The following is a 19,201-nucleotide window of genomic DNA, read 5'->3' as shown; positions in this document are numbered from 1 at the left end:
AAAAAAAAAAAAATCCAAAATGAAGCTCAGACCTAAATTTAAGACGTAAAGCGATAAGACTCTTATGAAAAAACATTAGGGAATTTTTTTTATGTCAATAGTATTGGCAATTTTCTTGGACAAGACAACAAAAGAAAAATAAACAAATAAATAAGACTTATCAAAGGATACTATCAAGGAAGCAAAAAGACAGCCTACTGAATGGAAGACACTATTGCATACTCAATTACAAATTGTTATTTTTCAGAAGGTATAAGCAACTTCTAAAACTCGACAACAATAGCAAGACAATCCAATTTAAAAATGGGCAAAAGATTTTAATAAAACTTTTTTCGAAGATGACATACAAATGGCCAATATGTACATAAAAATATATTTAACATCATTAATCAGTCAGAAAATGCAAACGAAAACCACAATAAGATACCATTCAAGAAAAATGAAAAACACCAAATGTTGAACATAAAACGTGGAAAAACTGAAACCCCTTTGTGTGACTGATGATATGTAAACTAATGTATCACTATGGGAAAGAGGTGTTTTCTCAAAAATTAAATATGGAACAACCATATAATTCAGCAATTCACTCTAATTTCCCTAATGTTTTCTCATAAGAGTCTTATCGCTTTACGTCTTAAATTTAGGTCTGAGCTTCATTTGGGATTTTTTTTTTTTGTAAATGGTGGAAGATAAGGGTCCAAGTTTATTTGAATGTTGGTACCCAGTTTTTCCAGCACTATTTGATTCTTTCTGCTTGCTTGGGTTTAGTTTGCTCATCTTTCTTCATTTCCTTGAAAAAAATTCACTCCTTGTTTTTCTTGAATAGCTCCAAAAACAGGAACTCAAACAGATATTTGTACATCAATGTTCACTGCGGCATTATTCACAATGCATAAAAGGTACAGAGAATTCAAGTATGTATAAGCAGATGAATGGGCAAAATAATATGGTACAGTTAGATAATGGCATATTAAGCAGCCAAAAAAGAGAGAAATTCTGATGCATGCTATACAATGCATAGACCTTGATAACATCATGTTTAGCAAAACCATTCAGAGATAAAAGCGCGAATGTTATGTTTCATATATATGAGGTGCCTTGTGTAAACAATTCAAAGAGACAGAAAGTGGAAAATACAAGGTTACCAGGGGTTGAGAAAGAAAAAACAAAGTAAGGAGTTATTGCCTAATTGGTACAAAATTTCTGTTGGAAAGAATGAAATGTGTTTGGGGATAGACAGTGGTGATAATCACACAACATTGTTAAGGTGTTTAATACCCCTGAGTTATACACTTAGGATTATTAAAATGATAGATATTACGCCATGCATATTTTACCACAATAAACGCACAAAACAGATACAGCAATATATGTATAAAATGTTACATCCTGTAGCAAAGTAGAATTTTTCTCTCATGAATGCAATGTTTTTTTATTTTTTGTACAGCAATATATAAAAAAGATTATAAACTATGGCAAAGTGGGGTTTTTCTTATGAATGCAAGGTTTTGTTCTATATTTTATTGTATGCCATACACTATACTAGCAGGATAAAGGACAAAATCACATAATTATCTCAATACAGAGAAAAGTTTGATGAATCCAACATCCTTTCAGGATTGAAATATTCAACACACTAGGAACAGAAGGTAACTTCCTTCACCTGATAATGGACAAAACCCTGCAACTAATGTCATACTTAGTAGTGAAAAATCAGGAACGAACAACAACAAAATGTCTTCTCTCACCTCTTCTATTCAACATCATTCTGGAGAAATTAGGAAAGAAAAAAAGATATTTGGATAAGACAAAAAGAAAGAAAGAACCCCAATTTGAGGAAGTAATAACCTTACACACATAAAATTCTTGGTAATCCACTAAGAAAAAGTTGTTAGGAATAAAAAAATCCATCAAGGTTTCAGGGTAAAAGATCGTTATAAAAATACTTTTATAAAATATTAATGAACAATAAAATTCCACTTATAATAACATACTTAGAAATAAATTGAACATAAGAAATATAAAAGTAAATGATAACACATTGTTGAAAAAATTTAAAGATTTTACAGAATTAAAAAGATACCCATACTTCATGAATCAGAAGACTTAATATTATTAAGGTCGCACTATTTCACAATTTTTTTCTGCAGATTCAGTACAATCCTGGTCAAAATCCCATGCTTGTAACAGATTGGTAAACTGATATTAAGATTATTATAGGAATTCAAATTGCTCTGGATAGCCAAAGCAGTCTTTGAAAATGACAATAACTTGGGAAGACTTACATTTCTCAATTTTAAAATCTACTATGGAAAACAAGACAGGGTGGTAGAAGTGTGAAGACAGACATATGGATCAATGAAATATATTTAAGAGTTCAGAGTTCAGAAAGTTACCCTTACACTTATGGTCAATATTTTTGACAATGGTGCCAACACAACTCAGTAGGACAAAACAGTCCTTAGAACAAATAGTACTGGGAAAAGAGGATTTCCACATACAATAGAATTAAAGTTGTACTCCTTAGCACACACCATACACAGACGCTAACTCAAGATGAATCATAGGCATAAGTGCAAATACTAAAAATACAAAAATCTTGGTATATAACATAGGAATAAATACTTATGGTCTTAAGCTGCGATTTGTTAGACAGATGCTGAAAGCATACAACCTAAGAAAAGATGTATAAATTAAAGTTTTAAAATGTTTATGCTTCAAAAAATACCATTAAAAAAATGAACAGAAAATTCACAGGCTGAGAAGAAATATTTATAAATCAGATATATGATAGGGTGTTATGCCCTTAATATTTAAAGAACAAGACAGGGTCTTGTTAAAATAAAAGGGCAAATGACCTTATTTTTTAAAAAGCAAATAACTTAAATGGATATTCCTCCATGGAAGATGCACAAAAAGCCAACAAATACATGAAAAAATGGTAAACTTCATTTTTCATGGGGAAATGCAAATATAGAACACAGTGAGATTCTAATTGATGAGATTGGTAATAATCATAACAATCAGATAATGATAAATGTTGGTGAGGATAGAAAAAACTGATATACTTCTGCACATTGCTGGTGGCAATGAAAAATAGTATAGTTGGAAAATGTCTCAGCAACTCCTCAAAATCTTAAAAATAGAATTAACAAATGATCCAGCAATGCTACATATATGCTCAAGAAAAACAAAAACATATATTCAAGTGAAACTTGTATATAAGTCAGTCACAATAGACCACATGTTGTATGATTACAAGTACACAGAATATACAGAATAGGCACATTTATAGAGATAGAACTTAGGTCTGTTGTTGCTTAGAGCAGGACTTGGGGGAATGAGAATTGACCTCTTAATGACATTTCTTTTGAGGGTTATAGTTTTCTAAAATTAGACTGTGGATATGAACGCACAACTCTGTGAATATACTAAAATCCATTAGATTGTAGGCTTTAAAATTAGGAATTTTTATAGTATGTGAATTATAAGTTATCTACATAAAGCTACTAATAAAAATGATATCACTTGCTTTAACTATGCTATTAAAAACAAATATATTTAGTGATTACTAGAAATCTACTCAAAGAAGAAAGAAAATTATTTTTCAATTATCTGTTCTTTTGGATTAGTCATACTAAAATTTTTCCCTATTCATCTTTGTAGAAGTTTTAATACAATTACTACTTTTTTAAACAGCAGTTGCTATGTAATCATTTTGAGTCATTGTTCAGCTACTTGCTCTTGCCCTAAATAAACTATGTCCTGTATTTATATAATAAATATTGTACATTTTAGGAAAAGAACATTAGTAATGCATTAAAATTCTAATTAATATCCAGGCAACATTAGGGGTTTTTGTGTTAGTCAAATGCTGCAATTTCTTTTTGAACTTGTTTGCTTTTTATATGAGTCATTTACATATTTACCACTAATCATACAAAACTAGCAAATCTCCATAGGTGAAATCAACTATTTCTAGTATACTGGTCAATTTTCTTTGTGTATGTCTAGGCCATTTCCCAGATTATTAAGAATTTTACAGTCATAAAAGTGAAGTTATTGAGAACAATGAATAAACTGCCTACTATATACATTTTCTTTTAAGTTTCAACCCCTAATCAATTAATATTTTTGAAGTTGACAAAATTCCCATCAACAGCAAAAGTACTGATGCAATACAAATAAAAACACAAAGCTTAATATAGATCAAATGATTTACCTAGGAGATATTTTTAGCTGGTGTAAGCTTATAATTACTGCTACATTTTCTAACACGATGATCATTATTTTTAAAAATATAAAGGTACAGTGTTCTACCTAACTATGTAAATACAGGAATTTGTTGATATTGTAATATCTCTGTTATCCAAAGAAAAATATTAATAAGTTATTATTGCAAATAATGTTATTCTTGATAATAAAAAAGTTTTTTGCTAATGACTTCTTAATAAAATAATTTCTAAAGTGCATTGATTAACTCTCTGTCTTTAGAATATAATTCTAAATCTTCTGTAATTTTTTGTTATTCTCCATAATATAATTGCAAACGTATTATAATAAATGTATATTTTAGTTTTGAGAGATAAATTGATAGAGTATGCTATTCTTGGGCTATACTTATGAAAACAAAATGCAGAAAAAAGTGAAATATTACGAAATGAAATTATCTTTTGCAAAAGAAAAAATAACCTAATATAAGAACAAAAAAAATATTGTAAATAAACTACCTGTTTTGTTTTTGATTTGAGAAAATAACAAAACCACAAGGACTCTTGTTATTGTTCTTTTTCTGCTTCTATCTAGAAACAAGAAAATAGAAAAGCATAAAAACGCTGTAAATGTGACTATTCCCATGATCAAACAATGACAAAGAACTATCCCTTTGTGACTGAGAAAAAGAGTTGGCAGATGAGAAAGGCTACAAACAAAAGGCCTAACTTGCTGCGATCTGTGTAACTTACCCTGCTAGGATTTCTGGCTCAAGATTCAAAACTTCAGCCAAACACTTGAATGAATTTTCCACTAAAGTGAATGTAAGTATTGACATCTCCCTTCAAAATAAGATATAAAAATTTTTTTCATATAAGTTGGTCCTCTCATTATGCAAATAATCTATAAGTTGATGCTAGGAATTTTTCTTTAAAATAAACCTTCTCTCGTGACCAACCTGAACAATTTGACAAGAACTCGTCTCTTAAAAAAGAAAAAAGAAAGAAAAAAGAAAAAAAAGTATTTTCTCAAATGTTATTTATTATTAAATTTTAAAACCCTACAAAATAAAATTAAATCTCAATAAAGGCACCTAACTAATAAAGTTAATGCCTATAAAAATATAGGACTAAATGTAGTCATTTATCAAAATAATTACTTCTGTGTTAAGAAATTTTGCATATATTTTTGTTTTCAACTCGTTTATGTTTTCAAAATTATTGAATAAAGATGCATTTTATGAAAAGAATTAACTTTGCTAATGTCTAACTTCTCCAACTACTTAAGGAGAATCTCTCACTATCCCAATACATGTTGATGTACAGTGTATGTATATTTGAAACTTTTTAAACTTCAGAAAAAAAAGATACTAGTAAATAAGAACTGCTTTTAAAGAGAGAAATTCCTCATATTCTGAATGGCATCATTTGCTCCCAAATTATTTTAAGAACAGCTAACAAAAATCCTGTCAAAACTTTTTAATGCCTAAACTTAATGAAATACTACAACCCTAGATAGGAATGCAATTTAAACCACAATTGTATTAGAATAATATTCATTAACTATATATTTAACTGGTAATTTCCACATTATTAAATAGTAGATTATTTAAGACTGACACCTGTACATAGTTTAAGTTATATATCAGGTATTTCTTCAATAGTTCCTGCACCTCAATCACACCTATAAAGTAATAATAATAATGACTACTACAACAGCAAAATCCTCCCTCCCTATGTACCAGGTATTGGAAATGATACTATATGATGTATTAAGCCCAATTTATGGATAAGAAAATTAGAAACGAAAATGTTGAATAATTTATTAGGTTTACATAGGATGTTAAGAGGTGGAGCCAGAATTTAATCTTGGAGGAATTGTTTGAAGCTAAACTTTTTAGCACTTCACTTTGTATCTTTTTATAACACACATACACACACACACATATGTACACACATGCACATAAATATATGGCTTTATTTAAATTCAGTTTAAACTTCATTCTTCTCCCAAAGTAACCATGCAATCTTTTCCTTTGTGTCAGGGAACACTTCACAAAGCTTCTGGTGTACTGCTAACCTCAGTGTGATGAGTTGATGAAACTAAATTTATCTGATTACAGGTCTGTCCCTGATGGTCTTATGCAGATTTGGGGTGAACCAAAGAAAGACTGTGCCTATAGAGACTCTAAGCAACCTATGAATCAATTCAGTACATACAGCAATCTCCACAAATACCCTAGGAGACACTTCATTATTGTGCCCATTTTGTTGAAGTTAATTAATGTGCCCAAGTTTGCTCAAAGAGTAGTTATCAAGGACAAGACTCACATCCAAGCACAATAACTCTAGAATCCTGACTCTTGACCTATGATGTCAAGACAATAGTCAAGACTTGGGATAAAAATTCATGTCTTTATGCCATCAGCATTTTGACAGTAGCTGAAATCAAAGGAAAATTTAAAATTGCCCAAGGAAAGTAAGGAAATTAAGAAGAACACTAAGCCAAACTCAGAAAATAGAAGTATTAAATACAGAAAAACAGGGATAGTAAAAATGTAAGGAATAGGATAAATACAGATCAAAGTTGTTTTTTTCCCCCTCCATTGGACAACAGAAAAGTAAGAACGTTTATAGCTAGAGGAATGCTGTTTTAGTCAAGAAAAAGGTTAAAAATAGAGATGACAGAAAAAGAGAGAACAATTACTAGAGGAACTTTTAGGAAGACATAACAAAAAATAAAATCAAAATTTTATTTTTGGACACTTCATTCTTGGCTCTATAGAGAAGTTTGACACAGATGAAAGCTCCCACTGAGAACAATTACAAAAGGTAAGTAAAATATCAAAAATTGTCTGAAGGACTTGAAGAGCTTCTTCCATGCTGATAACTTAAAATGTCAGATCCTGGAGAAAAAGGAAATTATGTAGGAGAGTTTAAGGTTATGCAAGCCACATTTCTCCTTAAGCATTTGCCTATTTTTTATTAAGAGAAAGGCTAAGGAGTCAGACAGAGTGAAGATGCTAACAGGAAGAGGAACAAATAAATTTGGGCAATCTCATTGAGCAGAGAGAACAAAATATTGGAATGGGTCAAGGTAACAAGGAAGTAAGGGACCAAGATCTCAGAGAGTAGAAAGGTTCAGAGATGTGAAAGTTATATTTAGAACCTTCTGTCTTAAGTCACTGCTTACATTACTATATGTTGTAGACTGTCAGACAATAATCTCCATAGTGAGGGCAAATAAAAAGTGAACCACAAAGGAACTGCAAAGCAGAGTGGAATTGTTGGCAGCATGGTAGTCTAAAAGACAAAATGAAGTAGAGAATTCATAAAGAAGGAGGATTCTAGGAATTATCCTAGGTTCTCAGTCATTTTCCATGTAGGTACTATACCGTGGGAACAAGAGAACGTCTGCACCTTGCAAAGACTATAAACAAACTGTGAATCAGTTCAGTCCCTAATAGGTTTGAAATTATATTACTTTCTGATCTCTACCCTAACTGCCAGAGTACAGGATACATCCTCTATGAAAAGAGAAAGCATCATCTGTAGATTCCTTAAGTTTTCGTATAAAATTATCAGCAATCGTGAAAAAAATTATAAGCGTGCTAAAACAAATGAAGGGGAAAAACAGACAGTAGAAACAAATCTACAGATGATTGATATCAGAGTGTGTGAAGACAAATAACTACAATTATAAATTTTATAATTCAAAAAAACAAAAACCAGTATGCCAATTGAAAAGTAAGCAAAAACTTCAACACTTTCCTCACAACAGAGATTTCCTAAAGGTCAATAAGTACATTATACTGTGTCCAACTTCATTAGTTAGCAAGGAAATGCACATAAATTAAAATCTCATCAAATTCTTTTAAAGACCTACAAAACAATGACAATTAAAATGACTGATAATATGAGGATTGACAAAGAATGGAGTAACTGAAATCTTCATAAACAATTGACAATAATATAAATTGTGAAATTGAAAACTGCTTGCAAGAATCTACAAAAGTACATATATGCCCATTTATATAAAGTTCAAAGGCTGGCAAAAGTAATCTACATTGGAGTAGTGATCAGAAGGGATACAGGAAGGAATTACAGAATAAAGACCTTTTTAATTTATCTTTTAAAGATGTGGGATAAAATTCAGGGTTAGGTATACAAATCATCATTGCACAGGTAAAGTTTGGGCCTCATTTTGTCCCCACTTTACTGAATAAGCTCTCCTTTCCCCAGTGATTGTTAGTGGAGACTTTGTCAAAGATGAGTTGGTTGAGAAATTGAGGTTTTACTTCTGGAATTTCTATTCTGTTCCATTGGTCAATATACCTGTTCTTGTACCACCGGGTTGTTTTGATTATTGTAGCCTTATAATAAAGTGTAAAGTCTGGAATTGTGATACCTCCTGTTTTGTTTCTTTTTCTTTCTTTTTTTTTTTTTTTTTGAGTTGGAGTCTCACTCTGTTGCCCAGACTGGAGTGCACTGGCCGCTGCCGGCCACCACAGCCTTGACCTGCTGTGCTCCGGCGATCCTTCAGCCTCAGCTTTCCCAGTAGCCGGAACTATAGGCACGCGCTACCACGCCCAGCTGATTTTTTGATTTATTGTAGAGATGAGGTCTCACCAAGATGCCCAGACGGGTCTCGAACCCGTGGGCTCAGACAGTCTACTCACCTCAGCCTCCCAAAGCGCGGGATTACAGGCTGAGCCACCGAGCCCAGCTTGCTTTGTTTATTTTGCTGAGTATTGTTTTGGCTATTTGTGGTCATTTATGTTTCCATATGAATTTCTGTATTGTCATTTCCACATCTGAGAAGAATGATGTTTGTGATTTAATGGGTATTGCATTGAATCTATAGATTGCCTTTGGTAGGATGGACATCTTAGCAATGCTGATTTTTCCTATCCATGAGCATGGAATATTTTTCCATTTGTTTGTGTCATCTATATTTCTTTGAACAGTGTTTTGCAGTTGTAAAGGTCTTTCACTTCCCTGGTTAGGAGAATACCAATCTACAAAACAGTGACAATTAAAATACATTTCATGCACAATTAAATGAAATTTTTTTCTTTTTTGGCTATTGTGAATGGGATTGTGCTTCATATTTGTTTACCTGCCTGTTTGTTGATGGTGTGTAAGAATGTGACTGTCTTGCACATTTATTTTGTACCCTGAGACTTTGCTAAAGTCCTTTATCAGTGCAAGAAGGTTTTTAACAAATTCTCTTGGATTTTCTTTTCTTTTTTTTTTTTTAGTGCTTCTGTTGTATTTATTTGTTTGCTTGTTTACTTTGAAGATATAGGGAACAATTCAGGATTAGGTATACAAGTAGTCATTGTGCAGGTAAAGTTTGGACCTCCCTTTGGTCCCCACTTTGCCTGGTTTGAGATCAGGTACCCTTATTAATGTTATGTGCCCCCCTTCCTTTGGCAGTTTCTGCCTACTGCCAATTCTTTTCTTATAGATTAATGTTTAGGATCCGCTTATGAGTGAGAACATATGATATTTAGTTCTTTTTTCTGTGATACATCACTGAGTTTTTTAGACTCTCAATCCATCTAAGTTGCTGCAAAGTCCATAATTTTGTTTTCTTCATGGCTGCATAATGTTCTATCGTGTGCATGTACCACATTTATTTATCCAGTCCAGTTTCAGCACAGTTGGTTCCATGTTTTTGTTATTGTGATTAGAGCTGCAATAAACATGCACATGCAGGTATCTTTTTTGTAGAGTTATTTAAGTTCCTCCAGGTAAATCCCTAGAGAAATTTCTGGGTTGTATGGAAGGCCAATTTCTAGTTCTTTTAGAAATCGCCACAGTGTTTTCATAGAGGAGGAATTAGTTTACATTCTAACCAACAGTGTAGAAGCATTCCCTCTTCTCTGCATCCTTGCCAGCATCTGTTGTTTTTTTGCTTGTTTTTTTTGTTTTGTTTTGTTTTGTTTTTTGAGTTGGAGTCTCACTCTGTCTCCCATACTGGAGTGCAGTGGCCACTTCCAGCCACCACAGCCTCGACATGCTGGGCTCCGGCAATCCTTCTGCCTCAGCCTTCCAAGTAGCTGGAACTACAGGCGCGCACTACCATGCCCGGCTAATTTTTGTTTTATTGTAGAGATGAGGTCTTGCCTAGTTGCCCAGGCAGGTTTCGAACCCGCGGACTCAGGCAATCCACTCACCTCAGCCTCCCAAACGCGGGATTACAGACTGAGCCACCAAGCCCGGCTTTTGTTTGTTTTTTTATTGATAGTCATTCTTACTGGAGCTAGGTGGTATCTCAATGTGGTTTTGATTTGCATTTCTCTAATGATTAGTGGGGCTGAGCATTTTTTCATGTGTCTGTTGGCTGCTGGTATGTGGTCTTTTGAGAAGTGTCTATTCATGTATTTTGCCCACTTTTTACTGGAGGTGTTAGTGTTTTTCCTTTTGGCCTTTTTGGGTTCCTTGTAGACCTGGATGTTAGACCTTTTTCAGATATGGAGTTGGCAAATATTTTTTTTCCATTCTGTGGGCTGTCTCCCTTCTCTCTTCATGGTTTCTTTTACTTTGCAGAAGCTTTTCAGTTTGATGAGGTCTCATTTGTCAATTCTTTACCATATGGCATGAATTTTTGCAGTTTTGAACAGGAATTGTTTGTCTATTCTGATTTCTGTAAGGGCATCTCCTGTGTTTTTAAGATGTTTAACGTTTGAGATTTTTACATTTAGCTCTTTGATCCATTTAGAGTAGATTTTTGTGTTTGGTGATAGATAGCGGTCGTTGTTTGATTACTGTAGCTTTATAATAAGGTTTAAAGTCTGGACATGTGATACCTCCTGCTTTGTTTCTTTTGCTAAAGACTGTTTTGGCTATTCATGGTTGTTTATGTTTCCATATGAATTTCTGTATTGTTGTTTCCTGGTCTGAGAAGAATGAAATTGTTAATTTAATGGGTATAGCGTTGAATATGTAGATTGCCTTGGGTAGGATGGACATCTTAACTGTGCTGATTCTTCCAAATCATGAGCATGGAATATATCTCCATTTGTTTGTGTCTTATTTGACTTCTTTGACCAGTGTTTTGTGGTTGTCATTGTAAATATCTTTCACTTCTCTGGCTAGAAATGTGCCAAGGTATTTCTTTTTGTGTGTGTGGCTATTGTGAATGGGATTGTGCTTTTTATTTCTTTGTCTGCCTGTTTGTTGTTGTTGTATAAGATTGCAACTGTCTTTTGCACATTTATTTTGCATTCTGAGACTTTGCCAAAGTCATTTATTAGTGAAAGGAGGTTTTGACAGATTCTCTTGGATTTTCAAGGCATAGATCATATCATCAGCAAAGAGGAATAATTTGCCTTCTTTTCCCATTTGCATATTCCAGAATTCCTTCTCTTTTCTGATTGCTCTGACAAGGACTGCCAACGCTATGTTGAACAGGAGGAGTGAGAGTGGTCAGCTTTGTTTTGTTCTGGTTTTCAAGGGAAAGGCTTCCAATTTCTGTCCATTTAGCAATATGTTGGCTGTGGGTTTATCACGGGTTTATCACCCCCTTGCTATTTTGAGGTATGTTCGCTGTGTGCCTAGATGTTTGAAGGTTTTTATCAAGAAGGGGTGATGGATTTTATCAAAAGATTTTTCTGCATCTGATGATATAATCATGTGATGCTTGTTTTTACATCTGTTGATGCTTTTAATTATATTTATGGTCTTGCAGATGTGGAACCAGCCCTGCTTCCTGGGGATAAAGCCTACTTGGTCATGGTGGATGACTTTTGAGATGTGTTTTGGAACTGATTTACTAGAATCTTATCTAGTATTTTTGCATCTATGTTCATCAAGGATATTGGCCTGTAGTTCTTTCTTTGTTGGGTCTGTACCCAGTCTGGGTGTCAATGTGATGCTAGCTTCATAAAGTGATTTGGGGAGAATTCCATCTTTCTCAATCACCTGGAATACTTTCAATAGGATTGGTTTCAACTCCTCCTTGTATGTTTTGTAGAATTCTACTGGAAAGTCATCTGGTTCAGGAAATTTTTTTGTGGGTAGTTTTCTTATGACAGAGTCAATTTCTTGGATTGTTATTGATCTATTTAAGGTCTAATTTCTTCTTGTTTCAACCTTGGGAGGTTGTGTGATGTTAGAAAGACCTCTATTTCATTTAGGTATTGAATTTATTTCCATACAAATATGCATAGTAATATCTGATAATCTTTTAAATTTCTTTGGGTTCTGTTGTCACTTTATCTTTTGCATTTTTGATTGTGTTTATTTGGGCTTTTCTCCCTTTTTCTTGTTCATTCTGGCTAGGGGGTTCATCAATCTTGTTTATCCTGTTTGTTTCATTTTTTTTTTCCTGTGATATTTCTGTCTTTTATGTCCCATATTTGAAATTTTACTTTGGTGACATTGATTATTCTACTAAAATTAGGGTTTTGGTGGTCTTGCCTTTCCAGCTTCCTTAGATGATATTTTAGTCTGTCAACTTGTTCTCTTTCTATTTTCTTGATGTGTGTTTGTAGAGATATAAATTCCCCTCTTAGTAATGTTTTCATGGCAGCCAAGAGGTTTTGATAAGATGTTGCCTTGTTTTCATTTATTTCCAGTGATCTTTTAATTTCTGTTTTGATTTCTGTGTTAATTCAGGAGTTGTTCAGTATCATGTTTTTTAGTGTCCATGTTTCTGTGGGTTTGGGGAGAATTTTGTTGATGGTGATGTTTATTTTTATTCTACTATGGTCTGAAAAGGGGCATTCTCAATCTTGTGAAATTTATTTATGCTTGATTTTTGGCCAAGGATGTGGTTGATCTTGGAGTACGTTCCATGTGATGATGAGTAGAATGTATAGTCTGTGGTTGTTTGGTGGAGTGTTCTGTAGTGTCTACTAAGTCATTTGGTAAAACGTCAACTTGAGGTTCTGTACTTCTTTGTTGATTTTTGTTTACTTTTTTAGAGCTATCTAGGGTTGTTAGTGGGGTATTTAAGTCCCAGCTATGATAGTGTTAGAGTCTATATTTTTTAGTTCACTCTATAGCTACTTTATAAAAGCTGTTGCTCCTATGTTGGTTGCATATATGTTTTGGATGGATATTTGTTGTTGATGGATCAAACCGTTCATCTTTTTGAGTGTCCTTTTGTACATTTTTTAATTTTTGAAAGCTTAAAGTTTGTTTTGTCAGATGTTAAGATCACAATTCCTTTCTTCTTTTGTGATCCATTCCCTGAAAATTTGTTTTCCATATTCTTTCTTTGAGTCTGTGGGAATTCTTTGTGATGAGATGAATTTTGTGGAGGCAGCAATTACTGGGTCTTGTGTTTTTATCCAGTTCTCCATTCTATGTATTTTCTATGCATTTAGTCCATTCACATTCAGACTAATTATTGAAATGTGAGAGCTTGTCCCTGAAATAATGCTCTTATAAGGCTGTTTTGTTTTTGCCAAGCTTTTGTGTTCATATATGTGTGTGTTTTCATTTTTGTAGATATGCTGTGTGTTCTGCTGCTTCTGTGTTTGTTTGTGATCTTGTGAAGTATATGGTCTTTTGTATGTTTTTTCTTCTGTGCACAGCACCTTTATAAACATTTTTCCCTCTTAGGGATTGGATGTCTGGGAAGGATTTTAGTTCTCTGTCACTGATGAAGCTTAGCTTGACTGGGAAGAAAATTTGATGTTGAAAATGTTCATCCTTGAGAACTTTCAAGATCAGGGTCCAGTTCCTTCTGACCTGTAGTGTTTTTGCATATAAGTCTGCAGCAAATCTGATTGGTCTCCCCAAGTAGGTAATCTGACATTTTTCCTTTCTGCCTTTAAGATTTGTTCTTTTATACCTACTTTGTGTAGGCAAATTACTATGTGTCTAGGAGTTGGTCTTCTCATAAGATGTCTTGCAGGAATTCTCTGGATCTTTTGTGCTTGTGTAGTCATCTCTCTGGCCAGATGAGGGAAGTTTTTTTGACTGGTCTCATGGAATGTTTGTTCCAAGGTGTTTTCCATTTATCTATTTCAGAGATCCCATCAGATGTAGATTTTGTTTCTTAATAAAATCAAACATTTCTCGGAGAGTTTCCTCTTTCTTAAGATTTTTTTCCTTATTTTTAATAGATTTGGTTAATTCCATATTTTGGTCTTCCAGCTCTGAAATTCATTCTTCTGCTCATTCAATTCTGCTTCTCATGCTTGTCAGTTTGTTATTTATTTCTTAGGTGGAATTCTTTATTTCTATTATTTCTAAGTATGCTTTCTTGAGGCTGTCTAGTTCCATTGCAATTTCATTTAGTTTAAGCCCTTGCATTTCTTAAGTTATATTCATTCTATCCAATGATTCTCTGATATCCATAAGTACCTACAAGGTACTGTCATTCTGGGAGATAGTCATTGTTTGTGTCCCAGTAGCTGTTCTTTCTAGTACTAACTATTTGCTGGGACTCTGATGGTTACCAGTCATTTTTTGTTGTTGTTGTTGTTGGTTTTTCTTCATTTGTAGCAGTTCTCTTATCATTCTCTTTAATTCCATTGCTCAGTGAAAAATGGAGGAGCGGGCACTTGTGATATTTGCTCTACCTTTTGTCATTCCTTGAGCCAGGGCTCAAGGTTTGTTCGATTATAAAGGAGGGCTGGGGGTAGGGTGTTGTGCTGTCTCTTTACAATTTTGAGCACTTACTAGGAAGTGTGGGAGCTGCAAGGATTCTGAACCTGATGGCAGGTCATAATGCTTGCTATCTGGTGAGTGGACCAGCTGGAACTCACACTTCATCTCTGCACAATATGACCTTTCAGTGGGTATGCTTGCATAGCCCCTGAGTCCAAGACACAATATAAGAGGGAAAAGAGAGAAAAAAAGAAAAAGGAGGAGAAGAAAGAAAAAAAAAGGAAAGAAAAAAATTTAAAAAGGAATTTAAAAAATAGAGAAAGAATAGAGAAAAAGAAGAAGGAAAGAAATAAGAAAACCAACCAACAAGTAAAGTAACCAAATGAGTAATCAAACAAGCAAACCCAATACCTCCTCCAAAAAAAAGTTGATAAAGATTTATCAGCTTTAGTATGTCTCTTTGAGAGGTAATTTTCTTTTGTCATTGGTTCTGTGACTGCAGGTTGTTACTGAAGGTTTCCTATTTGCTGGAGAAACTTAAGATGTTAGAATCTTCACAACATGTTGCCTGAAATTGGTAGCTGCTGCATGCCCACGTGAGGGAAAGGGGCTGAAATAACTTGACACAGTATCTCTCAGGATCTCACCCCCTTCCTTCCTCTCCCAGCTTTGTCACAGCTCCCAGGACATCCAGTTCATGGCAGAGAAAGGGAGACTCCTATCTCTGTTCTGCCCTCCCAATCTCTTTCACTTGTTTCTAGGATTGTAGGGGAGTCAGTTAGGCACTCAGAACTTCCTTCCTGGGCAGTTCTCACATCTGCTTCTATCAACCAGCAGCTGGCTCAGAGTGGAAAGTGGATTGTCTGGGGTTCTACACCTGCCATTGCCCACTAGGGCTTGTGCACTAGGAGCAATGTTCTCTTAAATTGTAAAGAGCAGCTCCAATGCAACAAAAGATATCACACCTGGTCTCAACAGATGATATCACTCTCTTTATTTCCACAGAGACTGCCCTGGAGCACTTCTCTGCCCAGGTGTTAGAGATTCTGGTCAATTTCTCTGTCAGCTACTGTTCCTGTCACCAGTGGGGCTGATAATTTCCTCTCCAGCAGTTACCACAGTCTCCAGATCTCAGGATCTAGTGGCAAGGCTCTGGAGCCCAGACCAGTCTCGGGGTGGCTTCTCCTTGCCATTTCCTTTGGCCTCTGCCTCAGGCTCCCTTGCCACACTCCTTCCTTGGTCTTGCTGCCAGCATTCAGTCCAGCACTGTGGTGTTGGGGTTGGCAAACACTCCCGTCGTTCTTTCTGGGACAAGCCCTGCTGCTTTTAGAAGACAGCTCTCCACTTCTGTGCTCTGGGAAGCACTAGGGTCCAAGCACAGCAACTGTGGCACCAGCAGCTTCACCAGATGGGCCTTGACCACTTACTCCCGGGTCCCCACTCAGTCAGCCCCTCACGTTCCCAATTACACACAGATATACATACAGAAGTGTCCATAAAATCACTCACACACACAAGGACTCACACAGTTCAACTGGTTATACCACTATCTTTGAGAATGATGGATTTTTGAGGTATAGAATCATATCACCAGCAAAGGCGGATAACTTGACTTCTTTTCCTATTTAGATACTCTTGATTTCCTTCTCTTGTCTGATTGTTATAGCTAGAACTTTCTACACTATGTTGAACAGGAGGGGTGAAAGTGGGCTGTCTTGTCTTGTTCCAGTCTTAAGGAGAAATGCTTCCAATTTTTGTCCATTTAGCAACATGTTGTATGTTGACTGTGGATTTATCGTAGATGGCTTTTACTATTTTAAGGTATGTTCCTTCTATGCCTAGGTGTTCAAGAATTTTTATCAAGAAGGGATGCTAAATTTTATTAAAAGCTTTTTCTGCATCTAATGATATAATTATGTGGTGCTTGCTTTTGCATCTGTTGATGTATTGAATTACATGTGTGGTCTTACAGATGTTGAACCAGCCCTCCAGCCCAGGGATGAAGCCTACTTGGTCATGGTGGATGATTTTTGAGTTGTGTTGTTGCATCCGATTTGTGAGAATATTGTGGAGTATTTTTGCATTTATATTCATCAGGGATATTGGCCTGTCGCTTTTTTTTTTTGGTTGTTGGATCTTTACCCAATTTGGGTATCGACGTGATGTTAGCTTTATAAAATGATTTGGGGAAAGTCCCATCTTTCTTGATTGCCTGGAATACTTTCAATAGGATTAATATCACCTCTACCATGTATGTTTTGCAGAATTCCAATGAAAAGCCGTCTGGTCCAGGATTTTTTTGTAGGTAGTTTTCTTATGATAGAGTCGATTTCCTGAGTTGTTTTCAATCTGTTTAGGTCTATTTAATGTCTCAATTTCTTCTTATTTCAACCCTTGGAGGTCGTGGGGTGTTAGAAAGTCTTCCATTCCGTTTAGATTTTTAAGTTTGTTTCCTTAAAGGTGTGAATAGTAATCTTGGATAATATTTGTATTTCTTCAGGGTCAGTTTTGATTTAATCGTTTGTATTTCTGATTGTGGTTTGGGGGGGGCTTTTCCTCTCCTTTTCTTGTACAAACTGTCTAAGGGACTATCAATCTCATTTATCTTTTCATAGAACCAGCTTTTTGATTTTTTCTATGATATTTTTTGTCTTCTATATCCTGTATTTGGGCTTTTACTTTGGTGTTCTGGGTTCTTCTGCTGAAGTTAGAGTTTTGATGGTTTTGTCTTTCCAACTCCCTTAGGTGATCTGTTAGGCTGTTAACTTGTGATCTTTCCATTTCTTTGATGTGTGTTACTAAAGAAATCAATTTCCCTCTCAGTAGTCTTTTCACGGCATTCAAGAGTTTTTGATAAGATGTATCTGTATATTCATTTGTTTCTGGAGATCTTTTAATTTCTACTTTGATTTCCATGTTGACCCAGGAGTTGTTCAGCATTATACTGTTTAGTGTCCATGTCTTTGTGTGTTTGGGCGGAGCTTTGATGGAGTTGATATTTTTTTTTATTCCACTGTGGTCTGAGAAGTTTCATGACAGTATTTTGATCTTATGAAATGTGTTTATGCTTGGTGTATGGCAGAGTATGTTGTCAATCTTGGAGTATGTTTTATGTGGTGATGAGTAGAATGTATATTCTGTGGTTTTTGGGTGGAGTGTTCTGTAAGTATCTATTAAGTCCATTTGTTCAAGCATCAAGTTAAGGTCTGGATCTCTTTATTGATTTTTCACCTCAGTGATCTATCTGTGGTTGTTAGTGGGGTATTTAAGTCCCCAGCTATGATAGTGTTAGAGTCAATATCATTTTTTAGTTTACCTAGAAACTTCTTTGTAAAGGTTGGTGCACCTGTGTTGGTGCATATCTGTTTAGGATGGAAATTTCTTTTTGATGGATTGAACCTTTTATCATTATGTAGTGACCTTCTGTATCTTTTTAAATTTTTGATAGCTTAGATATTTTGCGTGATATTAAGATCAAAACTCGTACTTTTTGTTTGTTTGTTTGTTTTTCCTTCAGGGAAAAAAAGACTTTTTTGTGGTCATCTGTCTGTCCCAAATCACATACTCTTACACCTGCCTTTTGGCTTCAATCATCTCTGTAGCACTGAACTGAACACTGGTGTCCTTTGTCTACATCCCACATCACATGGATTCTGCCTCTTCTATCTGGAGTTTATTTGTAGCTGCCACATATTACTTTAGAAATGCCCTTAAGTGTTCCAGGAATTATGTAACTACAAGTTAGTCACTACCTTCTTTTGCTTTGACCAATATTAGGCAGGAGTCAATTGTTGATACTCCCTCCTTCCAGTTTTCAAGTAAACAGGTGCATTCTGCACTGCTTTTCAGAGATTCCCCAGATACATGTAGCCTCAATTACCCATAACACTAATTAGCTCAATATGCATTCTTGGACTGGATTTTCCTTCTTATGGGTTTCTACATTTTTAATACCCTCAGTTACATTTTCTTTAATTACTTCCTATATTTGACTACTAACCAACAATCCCTTGTCTCTGGTTTTGTTTTTTGATAAAACCTAAGCTATACATGTTGGCACTCTTGGAAGAAATTCCTTAGGATGGGATTCTGAAATGAGACCACTTATTGGTCATTGGAGAATCTGATATTATTGCAGATGATATTAGAATATTGATAACCCCTCATGTATAATAACATTACATTTACTAAAACCTGATCAGTGGTTAATTATAATGAGATACAAATGAAAAATGAAGCATTGGATTGAAGCACTGGTGTGAGAGTCTTGAAAAAGACAATATTAGTCTCACTAATTATCAACTCAACTCATCTTTGGAGTTACAGATCTTCCACGGCAACACTTAAAGACACTCATCCAGCCTGTAATCCCGCGCCTTGGAAGGCTGAGGTGAGTGGATTGTCTGAGCCCGTGAGTTCGT

The sequence above is a fragment of the Carlito syrichta genome, unplaced genomic scaffold (assembly GCF_000164805.1).
Source record: "Carlito syrichta isolate Samal-C Ts95f unplaced genomic scaffold, Tarsius_syrichta-2.0.1 Scaffold303580, whole genome shotgun sequence".
Lineage (NCBI taxonomy): Eukaryota > Metazoa > Chordata > Mammalia > Primates > Tarsiidae > Carlito > Carlito syrichta.
The sequence above is the reverse complement of the archived record's forward strand: the minus strand, read 5'-3'. Positions refer to the sequence as shown.